This window comes from Lissotriton helveticus, chromosome 8 (genome assembly GCF_964261635.1).
Source record: "Lissotriton helveticus chromosome 8, aLisHel1.1, whole genome shotgun sequence".
Taxonomy (NCBI): Eukaryota; Metazoa; Chordata; class Amphibia; order Caudata; family Salamandridae; genus Lissotriton; species Lissotriton helveticus.
In genome coordinates this window covers 36,250,668-36,270,700 of record NC_136069.1, presented here as the reverse complement: position 1 = coordinate 36,270,700, position 20,033 = coordinate 36,250,668, and positions in this window count along the sequence as shown.

The window sequence follows — 20,033 nt, the reverse complement described above, 5'->3', positions numbered from 1 at the left end:
CGATACCGCCATAATGGATCACACAAAGGTGGGCCTACAAAGAGCCCTAACTGCATTAAATCGCTTTAAGTACATCAATAATCTGACAATAAACCAAGGAAAGACCAAGGATGTACTATTTGGGACCTACCATCATAAAAAGAGAGCACAATGGCATTTGGGCAACTTGCAAATAAAGACGGCGGAGTCATACAATTACCTAGGGGTCTGGCTGACGGATCAGGCCAAGGCGTCTGCCAATTTGAAACATCAGAGAATCAAGGCTAACAGGGTCATACATCTACTCAAGCAACTAAGCCATCATCTGATCAGCCCGACTGCCGGCCAAATACTGAAAGTTTTTAAAGTGAAACTGCTACCAGCAAACAGCTATGGCCACCAGGCTTTCCCCAGGTCACAGCACGACTGCCTAAACTCAGTGCAATCTAAAGCATATAAAACAGTGCTTCAAATTCCAAGGGCAGCAACGAACGCAAGGCTAAGGCTGGAGCTAGAAGAGGCGAGGCCGGACTTGATGTGCCAGGGTGACATCATAAAACTCTATCTCAGGATTTTAAGGGCCCCAGCTAACACCTTAAAATACCAATTAAGATCAATCTTCGAAGAGCCATGTACGCCCTGGCACTCCGCCCTTGATAAAGCGATCGAAGCACTGAAAATAGTGGATGAAAGCATATTGAGGCAAGAGATCCCTCTGAACGCATGGAAAAAAGTGATAAACAAACAAGTGTTCGAAATCTCTTTTGATCTGGACTGAAAATCCCTCCGTTCAAGCCCTCTCTTAGACCCGCGGAATAGATCTTACACAGCAGGCAAAGCCCAGGCCTACCTAAGTGACGCTATCACACCATCAGCCAGAAGCAAAATTCTGTTCATGAGACTAATCACCTTAGAAATTGCGGATTTTAACCCTGCATGGGTCCGAAGAGGGGAAACCACAAATTGTAGGCTCTGTCCATACAAGAGGGAATCATGGCTGCACCTTCTATGCTGTTGCCCCAATCTTATCAAGGAAAGAAGGCGACTACTTCGTCCAATTTGCAACATCAATGGAACAAAATCTTGTAGCGAAGTGTCAGCCATGTGTTTCTCCAAGCCTAGTACGATGACCCTAGCCAGGCTGGGGAAATGTATTCACCACATCAGGACTGCACGAAAATTGGCAAACAAACACAATAAAACTCTGGAGAAGTACATTACAAAACCAATAGAAGGGTGCTGAGGTGGCCTTGACAGTGTATTGAGGCCTGTCTGCACTTCCAGCAACCCCTTCAGGAAAGTGCCTCTCATTGTTAATGGATCAGAGGCCAATGGGAATGAATCATAGCTCTATAATGCTACCCATAGAACAACACTGGACTCCGGACTGCCACCAAAGCCACTCCTCCATAAACACAAACCCTGGGGAAGATAAACTTTGGTGGAATTGAGGAGGAGAGGCAAACTCTTTTTTATCAAAATATGTTTTAAACTTCTGTCATAAATAACAGTTCTTAATGATCTGTTTTAGCCGCTATATGCTGAGCACTTTTACTGTAATGATTTTAATTAATTGAACAGTTAATAAAAATACCAGGTAGTGAACTCCAGCAAATGCAGGTTTACCTTACTCTGGAGGTGGGAGACGGCTGCATGGAGCAACCCCACCTTCATTTGCCAATAGTTGTGATAGGGGAACACTCGAGCCCTTGACTTCCACAGGTGTGGCGCATTCACTTCCATCAACTTGGTGAGCACCCGAGGGGCACTCGTGTGGCGCTTGTTAAAGCCAAAAGTGAGCCCCCAACTGCCACTTCCTCATACCAGTTATCTCCGGCCTTATCAAGGGGGTTCATGTAACCATAAGGATCCTCAGATGCTCCCCAATAATACTCCTCTCCAAGCCTGTTTAAAAAAGAAAAAGCAGGCCATGTCTCAGACTCAGAAGGTCGAGTTCTGGTGGCACCAGAGTCGACGCAAGGCGACGCAAATCCAGTTCTGTATCAGGTAGGATTATGGGTTCGGCACAGCTGGGGAATGTCGTCACTGGAAAGGGCTGCAGGGAAGGACGTAGTATTACGATCACAGTCATTCCAGATCGATTGGACAGACTGGCACCAAACCCATTAGGTCCAAAAGTGCTCCAGAGGGGTCAGCCTGTCCAAAAAAAGAGATGCAAAGAGATAAAAATCTCGGTAGTTGGGCAAGGGTGCACCAGCACCAGGAAACTCAGGGAGACGTGGAATGGAGCTAATGCAGTTTCGCATGGGAGAGATGCCTAGAGTGATGCCATTCCCATGACTTAACAAACAACAGGAACATATCAAGGGTACAAGGCAAAAGATGACTGCACCTACCTAAGGTTTTGGTCTTTAAATAATTATACAATCTGGGTGCCAAGAACCTGAATCCACATACCCCTAGACTTCAAAGGGCATTGCCCAAAAATTAACAAAACAGCACATTCAGCACTCCCCACTTTCATCAATAATAATCAGGTAAGAATTTAAGGAATCCGTTCAGTAGGGCTTTAAAATTTTCTTTTATTCTTTTTTTCTTCAAACAAACAACGTAGCCAACGCGTTTCGTCCAGAGGACTTCTTCAGGGCAAGAAGTGATGAGACAAATAGTCAATTCGATGAAAAGTAAATGTATTTCTTGATTTTGTATATCAAAGAGTCCCAAAAGAGCGCCAAAACTGCCACCTTAATATTATCTTGTAGGCCAGTCTTTCAAAATTTCTTCTTATTATCTTTTAAGACCAAAAAATATCTTAGGATAGTGCCATGTTTCACATCCAATCTCAGTGACTCATATGATCACCTTGTTAAGCGAGCGTGTTCGTCACCTCTACCGCGTGGCCGGTTCCAAAGGGTACCTTTTTCTCATCACTTCTTGCCCTGAAGAAGTCATCTGGACGAAACGCGTTGGCTACGTTGTTTGTTTGAAGAAAAATAAGAATAAAAGAACATTTTGAAGCCCTACTGAACGGATTCCTTAAATTCATTCCCATGACTTATTTAAATCGTTTTTTATTGTCACAACTTCAGCACAAAATACAATGCACATCTTTGGTGCTAGAGGTAACCTCTTCTGGCACGAGTACAGAGCATGACTTTTGAACAAAAGGTAGGGGAAAAGGAAAGAAAAGGAACCCCCTCCCATAACATCCCCAAACTCCCTCCCCTGTACCAATAGCTGTGTAATGTTCAATGTCAAGGGTTTTGAATATGAGTCGTTCATTAGGTAGCCACCTTTCCTTCGTCTAAGGCTTGGTCAGTAAATCTTAATAATCGCAAGTAATGGGGGCAAGTCAGCTCTCTAAATTCGTGGGATAACAGGGCTATAAAAGACCTCCAGGTAGTTCTGAATGTGTCACCTGGACTGTGAGTGTAAGGGTGAGTTTCTCCATCCCCAGGAAGCCCCAAAGACAGTGTGGCCATCCCAGGTGTGTCGGTGTGGTGGAGGACCCCCAAAGTGATAGAATGGTCTGACGAGCGGCCCCAAGTGCAATACCTATCTGGTGCTCCCTAGTGATGCAAGGGGATAAGTGAGAGGGTTTGGGAAACCCAGCAGAGTGTACGATGGAAATCTAGGTAGCTGAGTTGAAAAGTGGGTGTTGATATCATCAAGGACTGAGTCCCAGAAGGAGGTTATCTTTTGGGCAATCCCACAGTATGGGTGAGCATGCCTTTCACCCCACATTGAGGCAAGCACTCATCACTACAAGGTGGGTTCCCCCCGGTGGAGGCTTACCGGGGTTAGGTACCAATATGATGTGATTTTCATGGCTGTTTCCGTGCCTGATATAGTAAAGGTGGTATGTCATGCTCTGTGGAATATGTCTCGCCACTCCTTCTGGGAGAGTTGGCGTCCTAATTCTGTTTCCCAGCGTCGCAGGGCTGGACATTTGTGGGTCAGAGAAGAATATATATTTCTGAGATGAGGCGTTTGTCTGAGTGTTTGCCGAGGAGCCATTTCTCATAAGGGGTCAATGTTCGATCTGCTCCGCCCCCCACTGATAGATGCAGTAACTAGTGTCTAATTCGGAAGTATCGGAACGGTTTGTCCTCAGGGATGGAGTAATTCTTCTTTAGTGTGTCAAAGGGGATAGAGCCAGCCAGATAAAAACAAATCCCTGTTGCTCTGCAAGCTACTCCCGCCTCACTCGAAACTAAGGCCTGGTCCTAGATGCGACAGCGTGGTTATCGACTACCAGGGTCAGAGGAGAAGGAACAGAAGTCGACCATCCTCTGTGGGTGCACCGCTCCCACACCCTCAGAAGGGAGCTTGTGACTGGGAAGATATATAGGCTGGGGGCCTGATGTGGACACTGAAGGAAGGGAACTTTCTCCAATGAGGTACCGGCTAGGGCCCTGTCCACAACAAGCAAGTGTTTCTCTGCCTCTGCTCTAGACCACTCAACTAAGTATCAAAGCTGGGCTGCCTGAAAATATCGGAGTAAGCAAGGTATTCCGAGTCCACCCTCGGTTGAAGGGAGCCAACTTAGCTCCTTACTCATCCTGGGCTGTTTGCCCACCCAGACAAAGTGGTGGAGCATAGCCTGCCGGGCAGCGATTGTACCAGGCGGGGGAGTTAAAGGCAGCGTCTGGAATAGATAGAGTATTCTGGTCAGGGTGGCCATCTTTAAGGCTGCAACGCTGCCCAGCAGGGAGAGTGGGTAGTGCCACCATTGCTCCAGCTCGGTGCGTACTCGTTTTGTCATTTCTCATTAGTTAAGGACATTTGTTCGCTCCAGGATCGGGCCCAACTGGACTCCCAAGTAAGGGATGGACTCGGTCACCCAACTAATCGCATAAGCCCATTTCAAGGTCTCAACTATGAGAGGGGAAACTGAAATTTTGAGAGCTTTGGACTTGTGGAGGTTCCCAGACGCCTCCCTGAACTCCTCCAACTCTTTTAGAAAATGGGGTAGACTCTTGTGGGGGTTATCTAGCATGACCATTGTGTCTTCTGCATATAAACTGACCTGGTGCTCCTCCCTGCTGAGAGGAATTCCCCTAATCCCGGGGTGGTCTCTCACTGGCTGCACGAAGGGTTTAACATAGAGAGCAGAGAGGTGAGAGAAGGCAGCCCTGCTGTGTGCCCCAACATATTGGGAAGCTCTCTGAATGATGTCCTTTCACTCACACCGAGGCCCCTGGGGACCCATAGCCACTTAGGACCCAGGATCTAAATCATTCCCCTAGCCAGAAGTGCACCAGTGTCACTTCCAGTAAGGCCCAGTGGACCTGGTCAAAAGCGTTCTCCGCGTCGGCTGAAAGCAACATGCTAAACTCCTCCCTACGATGAGCTTTATCAATAATGCGTAGGAACCTTTTGGTATTGTCCGTGCATTGTCACTGAGGGACAAAACCCGCTTGGTCCAGACCTATCAGGCACTGCATAAAAGGATTAAGGCGGGCGGCCATGATTTCCGTAAACAACTTTGAGTCCATGTTTAAGAGTGAGATGGGGCGATAATTGGTGCATGAGCGTCTGTCCTTCCTAGGTTTAGGGATTACATGGCTGCTTTGTGCATCGAGGGTGGCCCTATTTGTGATAGCCGTGTGAGGATTAGGGCTAACTCCGGGCAGAAGGCTTTATAAAACCCTGAAGAGAAGCCGTCCGGACCTGGAGATTTCAAGACTTTCTGCCTAGAAATGGCTGAGATTACCTCCTCGAATATGATCAAGGCTGCTCCTCTCTGCGTTTTCCTGTGTGGGCAGAGGGTCACGTGCCGCTGCTCACTTCTCTCTCCTGGATCGGGCACATCCCCCTGTCCACCGCCTGCCGATTCAGAGTCTGCTCCGCTCCCTTGGACCTCCGGGGTCGGTCGCTTGTGCTCTGGATGGGCACTGCCCAGCGTGCCTGATTCTGCACAAGTGTTCCCGGGGACGGCAAGACTTTAAGTTCAACCCTCGTGAGCATGGGTGCCAGGGGTACACAGAGATTTGTTAGAGTGGAGGGACCAAAGTTTTCATCAGCTACCTCCGCCATCTTGGCCATGCCCCTTCTTTGACTTTTTAGAATTGTTTTGGGACTAACCTGACAACTTCGAGAGTGATGATAAATGCCTGGAACAGCTCCGTAAATGGCCCAGCGACATTTGTCACATCCAGGAACATTCTGGAGGCAACTGGCATCAAACAACATGGAACTTCAAGGAAAGCTCCCTCAGTGCTTTAGGGTCCATGGTCAGAAATCCTCACACGTCTTGGAGTCATGGTCCAATCAAAGCACCAAAGGCAAACCAGGTGAGGGTCTATCACAGACAGCCCAAAAGGCTTATAACCCACCAGATTGTTGGTAGACATTCATGCACACAGTGGGAGACAAAGTAAAAAAGAAAAGGTCGACAAAATGATGAAAAAAGGTGGACAGAAGTAACTCTCCATAGTTGGAGAGGCTGTTGCAGAAAGAAAATATCTGAGATCAATGTGCTGGGGTGGCACTTTTATAGGCCCTGCGCAGTACACTTCCGGCCAACGTGGAGCCAATCTGTGCCACCTACGGCGTGCAGATGTATTGCTTGAAAAACTTCCTCCTGGTCCGGTGTGATGCCTGAGGAGTATTCTAAGGTAAGGAATCGGCAGCTAGAAGTCTCAATCAGATAAGCCCTATTACATTCCATGAGAGGAGCTTTATATGAATTGTAAGCTACTGTTTCGCAGACTGCACTATCATCGGCGGGTGAGTATGGATACCATGTATAAGTGTTGTAATCCCATGTCGATAGACTGGCATGTTTCACAATCTGCTACGACATGTTTAGTGCAGTTAATAAAACTCAAAAATCCCCAAATGATCCTTCCCCTCACCTCCAATTGGTTGGTGAACTCTCTAAATCACCCAAGAAAGCCACATGAAAGTACAAAAAGGCGTGTATCCTTGGGGGCTTCCTGTTACTGCAGCCCTACGCCTTTTCCTGCAGAGCCCTGGAGTCAATCTAGGTGGATAGGAAACAACCAACAAATTATTGCAACTCAACATTATATCAAAACTATCCTATTGTCTCTGCCACATGTGATCATGCACAGAGTTGCAATTTTACATATTAGGCATTGGGGAAAGAGTGAAGTCAGCAAATAATTTTGGGTGGTTCTGGTATAGGAGATCCTTTCTTCATTGGGCCACGTGAAGTGCAGTGCCCCTGTCATGATAGCTTAAGAGGTGCACAATAATGGCACATGGTGGAGCACCTGGAGGTTGGTGCCACATAAGCGCTCGATGCACATGCTCCACAATCAAGACATCTGAAAAAAGCGATAACCAGCACCTATTATGAGCTGCTGGAGAATAACATTTGGATTTTGGTGTTTAATGCGTCACAATACATCGGGCACGATAACGTCCATAATTTCTCTGTTAAATTTCACAGGTTTGAAATGCTGAAATTTAACAAAGCTTCAGGAATTTAACACATTTGATAATTATTGGATATGTTAAATAGCATTAAACTCATAATTACAACCCATGCATAAACAGGAGTTCAGAATTAACCAACCCACTTGTAACCAGGCATTGAGTCTTTTAGTTGATATTGGTGCTTAAGACAACTGATAAGACTGTGGCAAAATTGGGTTCAGCAGTACGATCTCACTTTCGCCTAGGTGTATTATAATCCCTGCGGCCTACAACTGGTTCTCCTACACAAGCCTCAATGCTGTGGACACAGGGCCAGAAGTCCACTGTTAACCTGTCAGGTAAAGTAGGTATTTGTATTCATTATCACTTGCAAGGGACAGACAGACGCAAATATGCTGATGTTCGAATTCAGTTTTGTAATGCACAGCATGAATTGGGGCTCCCAATGAGCATGATGTGTGGTGGTGGGCCTCAGCAAGGCCTACCAGTGTAAGGGGTTCACCCTTCTCTGCATAGAGTCCTCAGACCAATAGAATAGAAGTTGGCACGGAAACTGTAATAGAAAATACAAATTTTATTAAACCTTATGAGGTGGAACCACATTCACACAACACCCTTCGGTAGTGTATGAAGTAGCACACTGAATGGAAGGAGCTTGGTCCTTTTATTCCCACACAGGGTCTCAAAAGAAGGCGGTACAAGTACAAAATGCAGGTTTTAGGTACATATATGGTCATGCAGAAAACCTACAGTCAACAAGTGGGTGGAGCTAGCAGTGGCTAATTCTAGTAAACACATCCTGACAGTTACAGACTAGGGATAGCTGCATGAACAGCTGCAAACTCAACTGAGCATGAGCGAAGTAGAAGAAGCTAAATATAACCCGTCTCTAGGCAGATTCTAAGAGCAGATAACAGCAAGGTAGGACAGAGCACATGGCACGCACGTGGTAGCACATGGCAAACAAGATGGCTGCCAGAAATACAAAATGGATTCCACAAAACGGATAAGATAACTTCTAAATACAGGATGGCTTCTGCTAATGCTAACCCAATTGCTGCCAAATTACAACAGCTGGAATTGTCACACCACACCTTACTTGGACACAGTAGTCCCCAGTGATAGCACAGTCCTCCCTCGTTGGCTTTTTGTAGCTGTGTTTTCATGCATTTTGCCTACCACCCTCAAATGGGCACGTCATTGTAGGTCAGATGATGATGGCGGTATGGCCCAATACCCAGGAGACCAATGCAGTCCATCCACAAGCTCTTCCAGGCCCGATCAGGCAGTCACCAGTGCATATCAAACTTGTTATGTTATCCAGTTGCCGTGTTTTTGCATCAGCCAAAGCATGAGCTTGTGCGCGCAAGGAGGCAGGCAAGGAGGACGCCGAACTGCTGCTCCCTGCTCCCTGCTCCCTGCTCCCGGCTTTCATATTGACTGTTACCACTTGCCGGTCCTTAATCCTTGACCCCCGCTGACCTCTATACTGTCATTGTGGTGCCTTGGGGGCGACAAAGTGCAGAGCACAACCGAGTCTCACCCCACCCGCTCCTGTCAAATCGGCACTGGCTCCATGCGCACTGCAAGGAGCTGCGAGGAGCTGCAAAGGGGGTTGAGTCGCCTGTGCGAGTGCCAGCACTAAGGACTGAGCAGTGTGGAGCTGAGAGCTGGGGCAGGGGCAACAAGCAGGGCGGAGTGGAGCCTGTGACGAGGAGGAAGAAAGGACGGACGCAGGCAGGCCAAAAGGACCAAGGTTCAACCAGGCCAGCGTCGCAGTGCTAGCTTCAGTACTGCCCATCGCCTGTCCACCACTCGGGCATACTGGTGGATGTTTGACTGCGCGCTTGTCGCTGTCTGCCCCTGGCCTGCCGCAGACTGCCTAATCACCTAATTTTTTTAATTTTTTTTTTATTTTTATTTTTGGTTCACCTGATAGCGATACATAAACACATCAATCATTAGCTAACATGTGCAGAATTATTTTGTTTTACACAGTTATGTCTACATGCAGCGGACTGTCCGAGTTACCAACACATCATTAACATTCCAAAATATGTAGCGTAAAGTAGACCATAGTCAGCAAAGGGACCCTAAATTTTATGTAATTGACATGCCATTTGGCAGTATGGTATCATGCTATATTGGAGTTTATACATTCACGTGTTCCACAGTCTGAGTCTCTGTTGATGTATTTGGTCCTGCACTACCTGGTTCCCCCTCATTGTCTCTTAGGGGTAATTCCGGTTGTCGCTACAGGTACTCCATTAGGGGCTGCCAAAAGTCTCTCGGCCTTGCAGCTTGTGGAAGTTCTTCTTCAAATGTTCCTAATGTCTCTTTGCAGTACGCTATGTCTGATAACCAGTCTTTGAACCAAGGCGGGCGCTTACTGCCCCATCTGATGGCAATGCGTCTTTTCGCCAGTAAGAGCGCTACTGCTAACAACCTACGTCGTCTAGGCGATTTAAGTTTATAAGCTCCTAGGAGACACGTTAGTGATGTATTTGGTATTAGTTCTGCCAGCATTTGCGTTAACGCCTCTACCACCTCCCGCCAGTATGCCTCCAGGGCTGGACACGCCCATGCTGTGTGGCTGAAATCAGCACAAGGGGCGTTACACCTTTTACATCTGTCGTCTGCCCTAAGCCCGTATCTACAAAGCTTATCTGGAGTGTAATATGTCTGATGTATGAATCTAAAATGTATTATGCGTAGGTTACAATTTGGCGTGAGCAGATGTAATTGTGTGCAGCTGTAATTCCATTCATCTTCAGAAATAGAGAACCTGAGCGCAGCCTCCCAGCGCGACATTGCCTTGTCTGTGTCTGTATGTTGCTCGTTTTGTGATGAAGTGTACAGTTTTGTTACTAATGCCGCCCTTGTCGGCGCAGTAAGCAATATCTGCAGCACCTGCAGTGGGAGTGGTTCGGTTGGGAAATCACCATATAGGTCTCTTACTGCCGCCCGTAGTCTGTAGTAGGCAAATTGCTTTAGTGGTGTCTGATGTGTGCTTAAGGACGGGTTCTGGTAAGTGATGAAAGTGTTGTGCGGGAATAGTGCTCCTAGCGTCGTTAGTCCTATCTCCTCTAGCATCCGCATCATATTCTGTTCTTGTGTGACCGACAGTTTGGGGTGGTGCGCTAATGGCAGCGCCGGGGCGTAGATTGGTAGTTTGCGCGCTTGTCTTGCTAGCGTGTGCCAGGCTTGTGACGTGCACTTCATGGGATGTATTATATGATTTGGATAATTCTCAACTGGGTCTGATATATATTGTGTCAATTTATTCGGGTGGATACTATCCGTTTCTACTGCTTTATCTCCCAGAGGATTGATTTTAAAGAATTGTGCCGGGTGTTTAGGGCCCTACATGGGCAGGGTCCGCCCCCTTTGCGGGACCTCTTTTCCTGGTACACCCAGCCTAGACTGCTACGTTCAGCCTCTTCTCACCTGGTGGCTGTACCTAAGATCTTAAGGTCCCGGACGGGCGGTTGGTCTTTTAGATTTGCGGCTGCAAGATTGTGGAACTCCCTTCCTTTAGGTTTGAGAGGCTTGGAAAATGTTAACTCTTTTAAAAAAACTTTGAAAACTCACCCGTTTCCCAGGGCAATGTAATCGTATCTGTTGTTGCAAAACATCATGTATGTGTAAGTGTCAGGACAGTCTAAGCGCCAGGATGCCCGTTGGGTGACAGATTTTGCGCTATACAAGAATATCTATACATACATACATACATATATGGGGGATGTGTGAGTGGTGTTGTGTCCAGTAGTGCGCATGGTGTGCCTGTGCACAATAGTAATAACGTTGTAGCTCAGGCGCTGCAAAGCCTCCTTGATGGTATGGCTTGGTTAGAACCTTCCAGCTCACCCTGGGCTGTTTCCCGGCCCATGTAAGCCTTTGTAGCAGTGTTCGTATTTTGGCAAAGAAAGCCTGTGGAAGCCAAATGGTAACATTCCAGAAGAGGTATAGAAATCGTGGCAATATTATCATTTTTTGTAGAGCAATACGATCCGCCATTGATAACGGCAGTCTAATCCATTTTTCAATGTGGTCTTCCATTTTACTCACTGCTGTTCCGTAGTTTGCCCTTATCACCGTCTCTGAGTCTCGGTGTACCCATATTCCCAGGTATTTTACCGGCTCAGTACTCCACTTCAGTGGATACTCTAAGTGCGGCTCCGGGGTGTCTGCCGTCAAAGGGATCACTACTGATTTCTCCCAATTTATACTTAGGCCAGAATATTGCTCAAATTTGATATATTCTCGAATCAGAGTGTTCAGGTTCTTATCCAGATCCCTAATGTACAGGACCATGTCGTCCGCGTAGAGAGATATGCTCACTGGGCGGAGGTTGAATTGCAGTGCCGTTTCTTGGGTGATTTTGTCTAATTTTACAGGCCAGCAGCTCCAGCGTGAGCACAAATAAGATAGGTGACAGAGGGCATCCCTGCCTCGTACCGTGGCTTATCCTGAATGGTTGTGAGGTGTGGCCGTTGATTCGCACTCTTGCATTAGGTTCGTCGTATAGTAACGCAATCCATTTTAGGAAGGCTGGTGGGAACCCCATCCTCTTAAAGACAGTCATTATGAAGTCCCATTCCACCGAGTCGAACGCTTTCGCTGCATCCAGTAACGCGGCCGCCGCCGGTATCCCCGGGTGCAGGTTGTGATACATCTTGAATATGGTTCTGATATTTTGGGTTGTGGATCTCGTGGGTATAAAGCCCGCTTGATCCGGGAGCACAAGAAGTTTTAGCAGTGGTTGTATTCTATTTGCTAGAATTTTTGCCACTATTTTGACATCTATGTTACTAAGTGATAATGGGCGATACGATTCGCATAAGGTAGGGTCTTTGCCCGGCTTTGGAAGCGCTATCAGCAGCGCCTCCCGTAGCGTCGGTGGAAGGGCCTCCTCCTCATATGCCTCCTTGAGCATAAGAGCCAGCTGTGGAATGAGCAGATCTTTGTACTCCTTATAGAAATCCCCCGGCAGCCCATCAGTCCCCGGGGGCTTTATTATTGGGTAGTGAGTTGACTGCCTCTCGAAACTCATCTTCCGTGATGTGATGGCCAAGGAATTCCCTGTGAGTGTCCGACAGCCAGGCTAACCCGACGTCATTGAGATATTCATGAATTTCTGGTTGTGAGTGCGCTATTTTTGTGGTATATAGCTCAGAATAGTATGTGCTGAATCGATCCAGAATGGAAGGGGTATCATACACTCTTTCATTCCGAGCATCTTCTATTTGTGTGATTAGGGAGGTGCTCTGTGTTGATTTTTTGCGACAGCACCCTTCCCAGTCGCCCCCCCCCCCTCCCCATATGCTCTAGCTCTATACCTTTTGGATAGGTATTTTATTTTGGTGTCGGCGTATTCGTGATAAGTGTCTATTTTCTTCCTAATGTCTGCCAAAATGGAGTCCTGCAGTGTGTTGGCATAGTCTGTTTCTAACGTCTGGATGTCGCGTTCCACCATTGACGGTTTCGGGGCGAGAGATCTGTGGGCTCTCTCGATGAGTAAGACTTCGGAGAACGTCTCCCTCCCCAGCAAGGATATCAGTAGCTGTTCCACGTACTTTTCCATGGGGCCCGTGTTTGTGGTTTCTGCCACTCCCATGATGCGAATGTTGCTCTGCCGAGAACGAGCTTCCAAATCCTCCGTCTTGGCAGTTAGCACGGCAAGCTGCTTGTCCACCCCCGATTGTCTGGTAATGATTTGATTATTCGTATCTTTGACATCAGAAATCCTACGTTCTGCCATGTCTATCCGTTCGGTGTGCCTGTCCATCCTCTCAGACATTCGGTCCACTCTATGTGTGAGGCTATCTATTTTCCCATCAATGTTCATTAGCGCGGTTTGAATCGTGAGAAACATGGCCTGTATACTATCTGTCGTGAGGCCTCGTGCAGTCTGCTTCGCTTGTGGGTCCGCCGGAGCATCGTTGCCATTTTGTTCCAGTACCTTCTTGGGTTGTTCAAAGTTAAGTTTTGGCTGGCTTTTGTCCGGTTTGCCCATCCTGGTTCGTCTCCGAGACCGTTGCAGTAGGCTCTCACTACCCGGGCTCGGCACTGTATGGTCTGTATGTGCGCCGTGTGCTTCAGGTCTTCGTGATGATGACTGGCTGACGTCTCTCAGCGTGCCCGCTAGGTTCGGACGCCCACCTCGTGTCTCCAGGCTTCTGGCAGTGTGTGCTGTTGACGATCATGGCTCCACGTGGTTCCCACGGTATGTAGTTTATCAATTCCTCCTTCGACAGTCAGGTAGCGGGGGCTAATAAGTCGCTCGTCACTACCCTGTCGTACAGGCCTCTACCGTGCCACGTGCGCTGCTGATATCTGCTGGCGTGTCCTCGCGCCAGTGGCCGCGCTTTGTGTCAATGGGCCTTCTAATTTACTGCACTGATATATGTTCCCTTACATGTGGCGGCTCCGCTGTCGTCTAGCGCCTCGCCCGCTGTAGGCCCGACATGACTGCCAGTTTTCCTGTGCGTTCCTCCGCTGCTCACCGTACAGTTTATAATGAACGGCCGTCCAGTAGTCTAAATCACATATTTAGTGGGGCGCAATGCCAAGCACCATGCTCTGTGCTAACGTCTTCCGCGGGACTGCAAACTTAGGCTCTTTGAATTTAACGCTCGCACTTCGCGGCCTCACCTGGCTCCCAGCTTTCTCTGATGTCCAATTCGCTACGGCTCTCAGATTCCCCTCTTATTTTCGGAGCTGGCCGTGCCTGGGGTGTGCTAGTGTGGATGTCTGCACCGTTAGCCGGAGCTCAATTTCGCCGGCGACGCACCAGACGCCCTTCGGACCACCGCGGTGGGCGGGGCTTCCTTCGGCCGAGTTGCGTGACTTGCGTCTCGGAATGAGCTTTCACCTCAGGCCGGTGCTTCATTTGTGCCGTCTACTTGCTAGGCCGCGGCAAGTTTCCAGGTCTCTTGGTGTCCGGTGTGACCTCCCAAGCTGTGTTTCATCATTGCTGAGCGTTGTCGGTTTGTCGGTCAGGTAGATTGCTGTAAATTCAGTGTGATGTCTGCATTTGTGGTGCAGGATTGGGATGATTTAGGCTCACCCTTAGAGGAGCTCGTCTACAGTGCGGCCATTCCGTTCCGTGGCTAGCTCCGCCCCCCTCCTAATCACCTAATTACAGACTGGAGCAAGGTGGGTGCAGCAGCGGCATAGAGTGGTTCCAATTTGCCTCAATTTTGCTCCACCGTCCCCGATTTTCCCCTCCCAACAAAACATCTCAACCATCCAGTTTATCTCCCTATTTCGCCCCACTCCGGTGTGTCAAAGCAGCTGCAAATAGCAAACAGCAGAGAACAGTGGCTTCTGTGAGTGGGTGCAACAGGTCTAACGGTATTAACTGCTGCCCAAACTCTATTTAGTGTGAGCGAGTGCGCCTAACAGATCCCTTGCAGACCCTCTATAGAGGGGGAGGGCAGAAGGAGGAGGGTCTTCCAACCAGCGCCCTCACAAGCCCATCAGATAATGGAACACTAGCGTACCTGTGCTCTCTCAACAGCAATTAGTAACCAGTCCTCCCCCATATAAGAATTAGGGGAAGGGCCTGAGCACACCAGCAGTAGCTTTACAGCCAGCAACTCGTGCAATCTTTACCACTTTCTCTTCCATCTTTCTCCGTCTCTAACTACTTCGCCTCCCACTTTGAGGGCCAAGAACACAGGTCTAACAAAGGTCTAACGGATCAAACCGGCTGAATCAACAGGACTAAACATCGAGGCTAGGAGTCAGGAGTCATGAGATCTGGCAGAGTAAGAAAAGCTCCAACAAAATCCAAACCAAGACTGCAATCCAAGCCAATTAAACGGAAGAGCGAGGGTACGAGATGTCTTAGGGGCAGGAGCCCACAGCATCTTGACCACGCAAGCTACAAGACAAAACGCAAAAAACTTGAAGTCACTCAAAACAGCGACAAACATGAAGATATACAAAGTTGCTTAACGGAAGATAAGGTAACTGGATTCCTGAACAGCTCACACTCAATCACTACTCATAACAACAGCGACCTTTTGCCACAGGATGACAGAATCACAGCACAAGCAAGGGATAAAGAAACCACAATGAGCGCAAGACTGGTGGAGCAGGACTTAGTTGGGGTAGAAGGAGAAGGAGCACCGAAAAGGAAAAATTTCTGTATATTCCAACCAAAATATACACAAAGTTATCTTTCCTAAAAGACCCCGGAACAGCAATATTCTCTAAAAGCGCTAGTATAGAAGGACTGTAATCCCCTTTTTTACCACTTTTCCCATTTGCTACAAACAGCCTAAATCACAAACCAGACTCACTGGCAGCGAACGATACCGTAGCACAAATCCACTCTAAAGGAACATCTCAAATGAGTCCACAACTCAAAAGCAAAGATTACCTGCAAGCAACCAAAGACACGGAGTCATCTCGTGCCACCAAGGTTGACAATTCCGAGCAACAGGGACTATTGGATCCCCGACAAAACCTCCAAAAGGATATGACATACGATTACTCTAGCTCATCACAACATAACTCAGTGGAAAGTACAAACATTGCTCAAATCAGCATCCCTCAGCTTCAACAAATTAGTTCAACAACTGGGGCTATATCGGCGCCAGAACCAAATTTTAATCAGCAAGAGGGCTCAGGACAAGGATCAGAACCTCTGAACGCTCTACTTTCCAGTTACTCCGCCGAGAACCTTCTAGGCCAAGGTGCCAGCTTCTCTCCCCAACAAGCAATGGTTGATAAGAGACCAGACCCAATGCCTTATCAACGTCCATTATCAGTTCCAGACAAGTTGGACGCCCAAAAGCAGATGAAACAGACACCGCAAACAATTAATTCCCCTCTACTGATCTTATCACCTACCTTATCATTCACCAGTTTGGTTGATAAACTATCCCATGCAGGCTCACCCGTTGCTTGTAAAATCAAGGGAACAGCGCAATCAGTGCAAGGGCAGTTCCCACAAATCAATGATCAGTCTGCCTCCAACTGCGACATGACCTTCCTACCCTCCCAAGAGTGGGAAGACCTAGTCGCTTCTTACACCAACGGTCCCAGTGATCACCCAATGACCTGCAAATTGGAGGAAGTAATTCAGGTCATAACAGCAAAATTACAATCTGGGAATCACTATTAAATTCCATGCAATACTCAACCGCGGCCCTGCAATATTAATCCCATAAAATGGACCTCCAGCTCACTGTTTTGCAGACGCTTGCCGACTTTACTTCGGGGATCGATTAAAAGCTAGGCGAGCTGAACGGTCTAATAAAGAGAGGGCGGGCAGCGTCCGCAAAAACACAGCTTGTGCAACAAGAATGCCTATGCGCCCCGATCGTGGGCAAGTTGCAAACGCTACCAACAACACTGGCTGACCTGTTGTCGACTGTGAAACCAATAACCGTATCCCAGCAAACAGACAACAAGTGCATCCCGAAGGAAGACGTGACACAATTGAGCACACAACCAACAGTGCTAACATCACTAAACAGCAACACTCTAAAGGAAGGCAACAGTCCGCCCCCCACCCCCCGAGGATCAAAACCAACACCCTCCGGAAACAAAGGCCTACCAAAAAGACCAGGGCGAAAACAAAATAGGTAGGGCAGGAACAAGAAACCAACCGACCAGGCCCTGCCCTCAACATACAGCTCTCCGACAGGTTTATCTACAACAGAATTGCTATACGACGAAACATCAAATGTAGACGAGCTAGTTACAGCAAACAGCACGAAGATCTTGATCGCAAACATCAAAAATACAAATCAGCAGCAACAAACACCTAGCAGCCTAGCTAGCCCTAGTAACAAACAAGAGGACAAGACCGAACAGAAAGGGAATCAACTTGACAAGATCCCACCACCAACTGCATTCTGCCAGAAGAAGAAGCAATCAAGCGCAAACATAGGGAAAGAGTCGCCAACCCCTCCACCGGGAAGAACAGCACTAATCAATGGAACACACCAAACAACCAAACTGCAGGATGGTCCTAAATAAATGCCAACAATCATAAAGTCATAACCACGAGAAAGAGGTCAAAGCGCATGCCGCAGACAGGAATTTACCTGACCACATGACTAATTCCCATCACAGTCACAACTCTGAAAGATTCACAGAAAGATTCACAGCAAATCACTCTGATCAAGGGCTCCTTCTTAATAGCGTAAACATCAACACAAGCAGACCATCTCAAAACCAAGACCCTTTTGCTTATAGATCAATCACTAGCAATAACACACAGTCACAAGACCAGGCCATAACTAAGGCTGAAGGGACAGACACAATAGTATTTTACCCTCAATATAAATCTAGAGGCCGTGTGTACACACTGAATAGAGGGAATATTCTACGGCTCTTACATTCCACCACAACCTTAGCAACCATCGAAACCACAAATTATATTATCAGTAGATTTTCTGCCAACAAACAACAGTCAGTGCACAGAAGCAACTAGAACAAAATGGCGAACAGCCGAGGTTGCAGGTAGAATCCTTCGGGAAAGAGACAGCTTTTTAAACTAGGGGATAGGCATGGAATCAATCCCAAAACCCTTATACCCAACTCCTTTCCTTAAAGCAGAAGTAAATAACTCATGCCAGACGACTTACTCAGTCTTGAAAGGAGCAAGAAGCAGAGAACCAGGCACAAGAACTGAGGCAAATTTGACATTCGCACCGCAATCGACCCACGGCCCCCCAGACTCGTTGTCCCCTTATAACACCAGAATGTCCAAAAAGACAGGCGTCAGACACAGCAACGCTTTCACAAATAGAACGCGGTAGAATTGCGGTATGTGCATGGAACATTAACGGCCAAGAGTTCATAAAATACCTGACCTCCTTTGACATAATCCTGCTACAAGAGACCTGGGAAGATAAGCCATTTGACCTGCAGGGCTACACCTCTTACTCACTCCCGGCCACAAATGTATACGCTCGGGGGTCTTAATACTTCTTGCCTCAATAACCAAAATAGGTGAGCTACTCCCTCTTACCATACATTTGACACCACCAGGCGGCATCCAAGCCACAAAGTTAACACTCAAGTTTAACCAGTCCAAACAGGATATTATAATAATAAATGTTTACGTGCACCCAAAACAAAAATCAAAGGCAGCTAAGGAACTGCTATTGGAGTTGCAGAGAGTAATGGAAGAAGAATCAACAGACCTACCTCTTAGGGTATACTAAGGAATAAGATTCAACGCAGGAACTCTCAAGCGCATGGGGAATACCAACACAAGGCCAAATTCAGTTCATAAAGCCATCTGGGATTGCAAAGAACTTACTAAGGGGCCTAGAATTTCTAAATATGAGAGCCTTGAACGGACGGTTCAAGGACGACAGCCCACCAGCAGCCACGTACCACTCATCTACCATATCATCACATATAGACTTCACCTTCACAACTCTGACTTTGTTTAACAAAATCGCCACCTTCAAGATCGGCAGCAACGTATTTAGTGACCACCTCCCACAAGAATTGAGTCTTCAAATAAGACCAAGCCAAACCCCTGAAATCCGCATTTCCATCTTGCTGGAGGAAACATCTAACCTAAAAAGAATAAGGTGCAACTCCAACAATATAGATGAAATAGCAGCAGGAGCCAAAGCTTTATACAACCAAGGTCAAGTCAATTCAATACAACCAACAAAAAGCTGGGAAATATTTTTCAAAACTGTAGGTGACAAATACTCACATAGCAACGGCTGGAAACAACGGAAAGTGGCAGCTGCAACTATCGACTCACAAAATAGCCCTATCACAAAAAAACGAAAGCAAACTATAAATAGCACTCTAAATCAACAACGCAAATCTCCAACCAATCTGAGACCGCAAACAACACTCCGTGAGGTAAAGACCTCACTAAAACGAAGGAGATGGGAGAAAAAAAGAACAAATGACCACGATCTTTGGGCGAAACTTATACACGATGCAAATCTGAAAAAGTGCCAAATTCTGACAATCAGTAAACAAACTGCAGCATCCCAATCATCATGGGATCAACTCCAATATCACTGAAGCCACCTGGACAGACTATTTTTTTTAAACACTTGAACCGGAAACAGCAGTGGCATTGGCTTCACCTATTTACGTTGACACAACAAACCTAATTGGGGTGGGAAGTAATAGCAATCGTCTAAATAATGTGGGCATCGAACCGCCTAATCCGCCGCAGCTAGAGGCATCTCTCCCCTCAAGCCACGACCACCCATCCTGTACAGGAGACATGCAAAATGGAACTCTAGTTGAAGCAATAAACAAGCAAATATCTAGAGGCAGATGGGCAGGAGCACTGGGCCCAAACGGCATACCTCCGTTGTAATACAAACAGGACTCTGACTTCTGGAGCAATGCACTAGTCCCAGTAACAGGACAGGCACTAAGAACTACAGCAATGCCAGAGTCATGGAGAGGCTCAATCATTAGTCCTATATTTAAGCAAGAAGCAAAATCTGATCCAAACAACTATCGCCTGATAGCCTTGATAGACACTGAGGCAAAATACTATGCAGGGATTATACTCAAAGTCTTGGTTGCTTGGTCCACAAGAAACAACATAATACCAATAACACAAACAGGTTCCGTCAAGGGCAAGGAACCATAACCAACATTATGGCCTTAACCATGCTCATGGATGCAGCAAAGCATGGTAAATATCCCCTATACCTTTGCTTCATAGATTA